The sequence below is a fragment of the Apium graveolens genome, chromosome 3, assembly GCF_009905375.1.
Source record: "Apium graveolens cultivar Ventura chromosome 3, ASM990537v1, whole genome shotgun sequence".
Classification (NCBI taxonomy): domain Eukaryota; kingdom Viridiplantae; phylum Streptophyta; class Magnoliopsida; order Apiales; family Apiaceae; genus Apium; species Apium graveolens.
The window spans coordinates 150629169-150639678 of record NC_133649.1 but is presented as its reverse complement, the minus strand read 5'-3'; the positions used below and the strand labels follow the sequence as shown (position 1 = coordinate 150639678).

General features: G+C 38.1%; 1 non-coding gene across 1 annotated transcript; it reads right to left on the bottom strand.

The window, feature by feature from the left end:
* Window positions 1–8131: 8131 nt before the first annotated feature.
* Window positions 8132–8238, bottom strand: LOC141715457 (small nucleolar RNA R71). Its single transcript, XR_012572220.1, has one exon. It is a non-coding gene; the product is annotated as a small nucleolar RNA R71 (small nucleolar RNA).
* Window positions 8239–10510: the final 2272 nt, after the last annotated feature.

Below are 10510 nucleotides of genomic sequence, written 5' to 3'. Positions count from 1 at the left end.
ATGCGACCTCTTCTGTTATTCAAGAAGAAATACGTGCTGAAGATCTTGCTAATGAGAAGGTTGTTTCCAAGTCAAGTGAGTCGAAAGTTCCAGTCAAAGTTGTGAAAGCAACTGAGACTAACTCAGACACACATGAGTTGGATAACAATAATGCCATGTCTACCATGCATAAATTGCCTGCTGTTAATCACTCTCATAAAGCATGTGGTGTTGCTAATTGTATGTCTTGTGCTTTTAATATGATGTATGCTTATTTTAATGGTAAGCATGTGTCTAATGATAAGACTACTCCTCGTCAGCATGTGAATAACAAGAAGCATGATAGGTCTAAGACTGCCAGTCCTTCTAAGGCTAGAAAGGAGACATTTGTGCCTAAGCTTAAACAGAAATTTGTTAAGGCTGTTTACAAGGTCAAATGTCCAGTCATTGAGAAAGTTGAGACAATTAAAATTAAAAATGTTGTTTTGCCTGACAAAGGACAGTTCTACAAGTATGCCGGGCCCAACCAAGTTTGGGTTCCGAAGAAGGTCTAATCCATTTGTAGTGCAGGGCATTAAACAAGTATAACCGGTAGTGTGGATTCTTGACAGTGGATCATCAAGACATATGACCGGAGATAGAGCCCTACTATCAAATGTGGTTGAGAAAGCTGGCCCCATGGTTACCTTTGGAGATAACAGCAAAGGTTTATCTGAGGGATATGGCTGTTTGCAAGCTAGATATGTTATCAGTGAAATTTTGTATATTGTGCTAGGTTATTATCAGGAAGAAGTATCTAACATATAGCACCAGTGACGAGACTTGAGAATATTACGACATATCAGACACCTGCTGCACATTACACTTGGAATTGTACTCTAGTAAGATGTGTACAAGTGTACTCCTGGTTGGTAAGTCAAAAGAGGAAGTCAATGCACCACAGTTCATGGACTTTGCAGCTGCAGATCTATTGGACTATGCAATTTCTTCTTCACAATCTCACTTCAGGTTGGTATGAACTAGTATACTGCTCAAGCAATCGTCAAGGACATGGTATGGCACTCTAACTGCAGTTACAGTTTTATATGAATAAGTAGAGTCGTCATATTTATAACTATCTTATCACTAGGCACAATCATATTGTTTTATATGTGCAGTGGTATATTGTTTATGCAACATAACAATTAGTATCTAAAGTACTTGACAAGTATCGGTCAATGATATCTTGTTAACATTATGTTGCAGATATTTGTAAGCTTTTGACATGAATGAGAATTACTTAGACTTTACCCTAAGTGATCAATGTTTTATCAAAAACTCATTCATATTGAAAAACAAAAATTAAACTTCTTTCTACATTAGTGATTTCTTATTTCATGTAAAATCTTTTGAAATCACTATTGTAAATCATTATCTCTCTATTACCATATATTCTGTGTTACAGGTTCAGTCTCCAATGACTTTCTTTCATTGACAGTCATGAGGTTGAAAACCCACAACGTCTATCCCAGACTGTAAAGATAAACACAAAAACAGAACCAACCAACACTCTCTTACCACTAAATGTAGTATGAATGAGCGTGAGGGAGATAGTGCCTAGTGCACCACATAAGGAAGGTTCTGTAGTCAACCCAGTAGCTCTGTCTCCTACATAGATGAGTAGTATTTAAACCGAGACAACTGCTAGCCCCCATACATCTTCTCAAAAAGATGTAATGGCTGAAAAGGCACAAAAACAGTTACTAGATTCATTCTCTCAACAGGGTGCGTCTATTGAATTTTGCCTGTCGGCCAAGGCATCCGATGTAGTGTCACCACTTCAAACATAAACAATTCTTGATGCACAAAAAGAGGTTACACACACAAAGGATGAGTTGACGGAAACAAGAGTTTCGACCATTTTAAGGTCAGATTCGATTGTTCAAGGTTCGTTAGTGGACCAATTGCCTTTACAGGTGTTAGGAGAGGATACTGATCCAAAAGCCATATGTCAGTGGTCAGTGTCTACCTCCCCAGGCTTAAATCCCCTGGATGCATCTGCGGATAGTGGATCTGACATAGGCGCAGATCGGCAACTTGTTGACAATGATTCAGATATTACCTGATAAGTCACAAGGAAATATCTTCACAGACATTAGAAGGGAACTTTGATCTTTATGCTAAATTCGTTGGATCATTGTTTACCTTCCCAGAATTCAAATCTGGAACCCTAAAAGGGAAACTAGCAACTTGTAGATTATGACTCAGATTTATCTGACGAGTTTAACAAGGATGGGGATTTGTGAACTCCCATTGCACCACCTGTGACCTCCTTAAGGATGGCTAAGGTGATTTTCCTTGCAGGTACAGCTGGATTATGGAGCTATGAGAGAAGAGTGATACACTTGTGAGAATGAGTGTAAACACGAGTGGAGAGAAGAGTGAAACACATGTGAGGTACACTAAACAGAATCACACACTCACAGTGAGGAAGAAAGAGCAACTACTTGTTATTTCTTTTCCAACCAAGTAAAATATGAGAACTCCTTCAGACGATGGCATACATTCCTTCTTTAAGGGGGAGATAAAAGCTTAAGTAATAGTTTGGAGGATTCCTCAACTAAGGGGGAGAAATAGCAGGGAGGAAGAAAAAGATCCTAAAAATGTACACTACACCACACCATTGTTGTTTCTAACTACGGATCCTATTGTACGGGAGAGGTGGTAAACACAAGGTGATTTCCTAGTAAGGGAAGAAGCTGTTAGGGGAGTACCATTGGTTTTTATCTGCGGATCCTATTGTACGGGAGAGGTGGTAAAACGAAGGTGATCTTCTTTAATCAGTTGATTCTCATAGGGGGAGAAGCAAGAGATATGGGCTTCTCAACAGGAAATATGGTTGTACAAATGAAGATGGAACTACTTGAAGATATGTTCAGTCTAGAGGAACATCTACTTGGAATCTGGAAAATGTTAAATCTAGTCCAGAACTTTTCTGCTATTTACTTTGCATGTATGTTTATATCTTTTTCTTATTTGTTAGTTGAGTTATCCTCTAGGTATTTGTGTGTTATTGTCTAACAAACAAATAGGGGGAGATTGTAAGTCATATGTCATAGCCTATTTGTATATTCGAGGATTCAACTCAACTCAAATAAGAATGTAATAAGTAAATAGTGGATCGACCGTCAAAGAGATCTCGCAAAGTAATATCTGTCAAAGGATTCAGAACAAGGTTCATCTACAGACTTGAGGAGTTAATTCACTGGAAGAAGTTCAAGAAGTTGATCATGCCTCAGTGATATAAATCAAGATCGTGGATTTAATCAAGTGACAGAGATCTCGTCAGAGTATCTTTAATTACAAGGATTTAATCTGAAGAAAATTAAAGTGTCAAAGTCAAGACATGAAGAAACGTCATGGAAGTTAGTCACTCATGAACCAGACAGTACATCGAGTGTCAACATTGAAGTGGTGGAATTGATTCATAATTTTCAGTGATTTTCAGAAGATCTGCAGAAGGATGGGTGCTGTTGAAGACTAGAATTAATTCTCTATTAATTAATTAAGTCATCTAATTTAATTAAGAAAATAAATTATATCTGCGAAGAATAATTTATTTATTAATTGAATTAATTGATTAATTAATTCTGAATTAATTTTAGGAATTTTCAGAAGTTTAAATTGGATTAAAATCTGCATTAAATCAGCAAGACAATTGAAAATGAACTAGCATGACAATCAGGATTGTCATACCAATTGTCATGCTAGGCCATTTTCAATAGTCTCACCGAAAGTTACACTAGGAGAAGGATTGTCTTGCTAGTTCATTCTGATTGTCATGCTAGTTCATTCAGATTGTCTTGCTAGTTCAATCCATTGTCCTACCGAAAGTCTTGCCAGCTATAGGATTGTCATGCCAATTCAATTCTATTCGGTTGTTGATTAAAAAGAAGCAGAGAGTCATTCAACTCAATCATCCATCCAACAGACTGAAAAAAATACAAGAACAAAGAAAAAAAGCAGCCGCCTTTAAACATTTTATTTTCTTCTCTGCTTACATCAAGATCAAAATTCTAGTTTGTTAATGTTAAATCCAAACCACTAGAATTATTTATCTTGTTCTTGTGTAACAATCTAGCGGATCAAAATCCCTAGAACTTAATCTCAAATCGCGTTTAGCATTTGATTCTAATTATTGCAAAAATAGAAAAAGTTCATGTCGAATTTATTCTAGATTTGTGATAATTGATTTGAGATTAATACCTTGTAATTGATACAGTTGTTGTAACACCTTTCAAGTTTAATAATATTTTTATTTAACTTGAATTTTGTTTCACATTTTTTATTCCGCATTTAATTCGATTATTTGGTACTGTTTGTATTCAACCCCCCCTTCTACAAACACATTGGGACCTAACAAAGGAGAATCATCCTCATCTAAATCGCAGGTACCAACTCTTATCACCATTGATTTAAATATGAATAAATATAAGGAAACTGTTGAAAAGATGAGCACAAAGATGTTTCACATTCATACAAGAATGGTGGCTGCAAATGAAGAAGTGAGCAGATTGACAAAAATGAATGAGAAGCTTGAGAATAAAAAACAAGGAACTAAATTGTTGATAGTGGAGCTTGAAGCTTTAAGACAAGAAAATGCATATCTAAAGAACAAGCTCAAGTGTGCAAATGAAATTGAAGCAGTGCTAAGGGAGTAGCTGAAAAAGAATGAAGTAAAGCTGAAATCTTTCAGAAATGCATCTGAACTTGTTGGAAAGTAACATGAGAAAAACAAGCCATGTGCAAACATTGCTATTGGCCTTGACTATGATGCTTTGAATGACAAAAAGAAGACTGTAGGTGACAAAGGGAAAACAAAGAAAACTGGAGATGCTCCAACCTTTTTAAAAGAGGTTAATGCACCTATATTTAAAGTATGTGAAGTCAACTTCAGTGAAGAAGAATTGATTATCAAGCAAGAAATTGTTGATGAGGACAAAGAGAAGAAAGCTGAAGAATCAACCCAGTCTTCCAATACTGAAGAGAAGCTCATGGACAAACAAAGTCCCAAGACACCTGTTAAAGAAACCAAAACTGAAGATGCAAGAAAGAAAAAGAAAAATAGAAATGGAAAAATAGGGATAAACAAAAGCAACAATTTTTCTTATGTTGCAGATGCTCCAAGAAAGAAATGTGAAAAATGTGGCTCTGTGAATCACCTAACTCATCTTTGTAAAAAGGCACTTAGCAAGCCAACTGAGGGAGCTTGCAAATACAATGAAGCAAATGCAAATGATCCTTATTCATTCAGTGAAAAGTTTGACTGCATTCCTTGCAACTTGAAAGTAATGAAGAGTTGCCACAAACTTAGAGTAGAATTCAAGGAAACAAGAATTGGATCTACAACAGAAAGGGAAAATGCTCAACAGTCAATGAACTCTATTTTATCTAAAACTACTCATTCTACTTCTGCTAAATCAGTTAACAAGAAGACTTTACCCAACACTTCTTGGGTTGCTAAACACACTTAAAACTCATTACGTGCAGGGAAAAGTGAAGAAAGTCATCTGGATCATAGACAATTGATGTTCCAGGCATATGACGAGTGATAAAGCCCTGCTATCACAATTTGAGGAGAAGGCTGGCCCTTTGGTGACCTTTGGAGACAACAATAAAAGATTCACAATGGGATATGACAATATTGTTTCTGAAAATGTTGTCATTGATGATGTAGCACTGGTAGCTGGTCTTGAAGTGAATCTTCTCAGTGTTAGCCAATTTGCAGACAAAGGCTTTGAAGTTTTATTCAACAAAGAAGAATGCACTTTTATCAGCTAGAAAACTAGTGAAGTTGCTCTGAAAGGAGCAAGGAAAGGAAGCCTTTTGTTGCAGATTTTGACTCAACAAATAAGAATGGTGTTTGTTGCTTCTACACCAAGGCATTAGAAGAACAAAGAAAGCTCTGGCATAAAAAGATGTCTCACTTGAATTTCAAGGCAATTAACACCTTGGTCAAAAATGAGTTGGTAAGAGACATGCCTAAACTAGAGTTTGCTCAAGTTGAAGTTTGTTGAGTGGCATTTATGACACTTTATTATGCTCTAATAAGCTTTGAATTGGTGTATTTGTACTCAAGTTGTTATGTGTTTTAATGTGTTTTCTAGTGTTTTTGCATTTCAGGCACTATTCAGGTAATCAGGTGAATTAACATTGTTTTGTTGCTAATTTGGTGTCTAGGTGGTGTTTGAATAAAAGCTCGTGGAAAGCCGGCTCGAAGCAGCAAGTTTTAAGAAGAAATCTGAGTTTTCCCAGAAGGACGGCGTGGCCGCGCTGGGGTTCCAGAAATGCAGCGCGCCCGCGCTGTGATAGCGCGCGGCCGCGCCGATGCTGAATTTCAGAATCCTGTTTCTATTACGATTCTAAAATGGAAGCTTCCATATTATTGAGGGCTGCTATATATATTGATATTAGGTCATTTTTAATAAGCAAAAACAAGTCAGAGACGGACCAGAGCGCAAGGAGAAGACGGCAAGAGACCTTTAGCACAATTCAACAAAGGCGAAGACGAGCTAGTGTATTCTTGTGAATCTTTGTTTTGAGTTGTAATTTGGATGCTTATTTCTTGTTTTGATGAACCTATACTCTTGTTTGTACTTGGTTTTATTTATTCATATAAAGACTACGTTTGTTATATCATGTTTTCATCGGAACCCACGTTGATGATGAGTCCGATTATGGGATAATCATTATCGTGGGGTTCTAGCGGATTTATTTATGGATTCCTTTAGTTAAATTGTTTGATGCCTTAGTATGTGGTGATTGTATGATATCCTAGTATTGGTTGTGCGTATTCGTCTTATGAGCGTCGCGAACTTATAAGATAGCGTGTTCATTCTTAATGAAGCGAAAGTGAATTTTAGGATTTAGAACTTGCCATGCTAGCATAGGTTCATGTATTTGTTATGCATGATTCGTAGGTAATTTTAACCATCTTACTTGCCTTATGTAATCAAGATAGATAACTTGTGCTTAAACCATTATGTTGTCAAATTCTATAGACATATAGGGTCTCAATATAATTGGTGCCTATTTAGCTTCTTTCTCTTTTGTGGATGTCTGGTAGAATGGTACTCGTGCAACAAAAGTTGGCATTTATCAGTTTCATGTTATCAGATTAGTGTCATCACCATTGCATACTAAGGTTAAGAATAATAAGGCTATTGAATGAAGTATTTAATGAAGTTAGAATCCCATGTTTGTAATATATATCAATTCAGTCAATCTTATTCTCGTAGTTATAATTGTTAGCGTAATTCTTAGTTATAAACAATTTCAATTTGTTATCGTCTTAGCATTGGATAATAACCATACATTGTTACTTAGGTGCATAAATTAGATAGTTAACCAATACAGTCTCTATGGGAACGAACTAGAAAAGATTCTATACTACTTGCGAATTCGTATACTTGCGTGTATTATTAACGCGTGTTTAGCGACTAACAAGTTTTTGGAGTCGCTGTCGGGGACTGCAGTGTTAATTTATAGTTTATGTGCTTTCCATCAGTGGTCGTTAAAGTTCATTGACTCAGATATTATTACTTATTTGTTCCTTGTCTGGTTTCGGGTACTCTAGCGAAGGTGTATGCATACGCGTTCACGTACTCGTAAGAGAACACTGGATAAAGCTGGGGAAGAACTTGTGGTAGTTCGTAGGGAAGTTTTTGAGGAAGAAAAGAAGGTAGAAGAAGAATAGAAAGTTGAAGAGCTAATTGTAGTAGCTATAGGTGATCAAGCATAAAATCTGAAGGCTTTGATGGACTATTCTAAGCCTAAGTTTAATGACATTCAGTCTAGCATCATCAGACCAGCCATCAGGGCTAACACTTTTGAGATCAAGTCAAGCACGATCCAGATGATACAGAACTCACTTCATTTTGGGGGTTCTCCTACTGAAGACCCCAATATGCACATCAGGGATTTTATCGAGATCTGCGACACTTTCAAATTCAATGACGTGACTGAAGATGCTGACAAGCTACGACTTCTCCCATTCTCTCTGAGGGACAAAGCTAAGTGCTGGTTACACTCTCTACTAGCAGGGTCTATCACAACTTGGGAAGATCTTGCTCAAAAGTTTCTCACTAAATTCTTCCCCATGGCGAAGACTGCAGCAATCATGAATGCTCTTACCCAGTCCGCGCAGCAAACTGGAGAATCTCTGTGTGAGGCTTGGGATCGATATAAGGAGATGCTAAGGAAGTGCCCACACCATGATATGCCTGATTAGATGATTATTAACTATTTCTACAATGGATTGGGTCCTACTTCTAGGCCCATTCTTGATGCAGCATCAAGAGAATCCTTGTGGGCTAAGAGCTACGATGAAGCCTATGAACTTATTGAACTGATGGCTGCTAATGAGTACCAGAATCCTTCCTAGAGACTGACTCAGGGGAAAGTAGCAAGAATTCTGGAGTTGGACACAACAACTACTATCGCTGCCTAACTTAAGGCTTTGACAATGAAGGTGGAAACTTTGGCTAATTATGGAGTTAATCAAATCACTAGTATCTGTGAGCTTTGTGCTGGTGCCCATGAGACTGTTTAGTGCGCAATTTCTAGTCAATCAGCTCAGTTCGTGAGCAACTTCCAGCGATAGCAACCTGTGCCAGCCACCTATCATCCTAACAACTGCAATCATCCTAATTTCAGTTGGAGCAATGCTCAGAATACGGTCCAACAGCCTTATCAGCAGTATCCAGCTAAGCAGTACAACCCCCCTGGTTTTCAGCAACCACAATACGCACCAAGACAAAAATTTCAGCTGCAACCAGCTAATGAAAAATCTGAATTAGAGGAGTTAAAGCTTATGTGCAAGAGTCAAGCTGTTTCTATCAAGACCTTGGAAAATTAAATTGGGCAAATTGCCAATGCCTTGCTAAATCGTCAACCTGGTACATTGCCTAGTGACACTGAAGTGCCAGAAAAGAAGGAAGCTAAGGAGCAGGTAAAGGCAATCACTTTGAGGTCTGGGAAGGTTACGAATCCCGAACAAACTCAACAGTTGACTGAAGAAGCTAGGGCTGAGAAAGAAGCAAAGCAGCAGGATGAAGAAGTGGAACCAATGAAGACTACTGTTGAGCACACTCTGTCTGAGGGTAATACAGGGGAGAAATAGATCTATCCTCCACCGCCTTTTCCTAAGCGGCTGCAGAAGAAAAAGATGGACAAGCAATTTGAGAAGTTTCTGGAGGTGTTCAAGAAACTTCATATCAACATACCTTTCGCTGGGGCTCTCGAGCAGATGCCTAGTTATGCAAAGTTTATGAAAGGTATTCTATCTCGGAAGGTGAAGCTAGATGATTTAGAGACTGTTGTTGTCATGGAGGAATGCAGTGTTGTGCTGCAGCAGAAGTTGCCTCCAAAGATTAAAGATCCAGGAAGCTTCACTATTCTATGTACTATTGGAAAAGTGTCTTTTGACAGATGCTTATGTGACTTGGGAGCTAGCATCAATCTGATGCCTTTCTCAATCTTCAAGCAGTTGGACTTACCTGATCCCAAACTAACTTATATGACTTTGCAGTTGGCCGACCGTTCTATTACATATCCGTGAGGTATTGTGGAGGATGTCTTGATTAGGGTTGATAAACTCATCTTTCCTGCTGATTTTGTAATTCTTGATTTCGAGGAGGATAAGAAGATTCCCATAATCTTGGGAAGACCTTTCTTGGCAACCGGCCGAACCTTGATTGATGTGCAGAAGGGTGAGCTTACAATGCGAGTGCTGGATCAGGATGTTACTTTTAATGTGTTCAATGCTATGAAATTTCCTACTGATAATGTGGAGTGCTTAAAAGTGGAGTTGGTCGATTCGGTGATCACATCGGAACTTGATCAATTGCTAAGGTCTGATGCCTTAGAAAAAGCCTTATTGGGGAATTCAGACAGTGAAGATGACGAAGGTGAAGAGCAATTGCAGTATTTGAATGCTTCTCCCTGGAAAAGGAAGATTGATATGCTTTTCAAATCTCTTGGAATGGAGGAATTGAATAAAGCTCCTAAACGCCTCAAGCCTTCTATTGAGGAACCTCTCTTGAGCTTAAGCCTTTACTTGAGAATTTGAGGTATGCATTTTTAGGTGATGCATCTACTCTGCCTGTTATTATTGCAGCTGACCTTTCAGGTAGTGATGAGGAAAAATATTTGAGGATTCTGAGAGAGTTCAAGTCGGCAATTGGATGGACTATTACAGACATCAAGGGGATCAGCCCTTCTTACTGTATGCATAAAATTCTGCTAGGGGAAGGTAGCAAGCCTACAGTCGAACAACAAAGAAGACTTAATCCTATCATGAAGGAGGTAGTGAAGAAGGAAATTCTGAAGTGGCTAGATGCAGGGATCATCTATCCTATCTCTGACAGTTCATGGGTAAGCCCAGTTTAATGTGTGCCAAAGAAAGGTGGAATTACTGTGGTAGCAAATGAGAAGAATGAGCTTATTCCTACACAGACAGTCATGGGGTGGAGAGTCTGCATGGACTATCAGA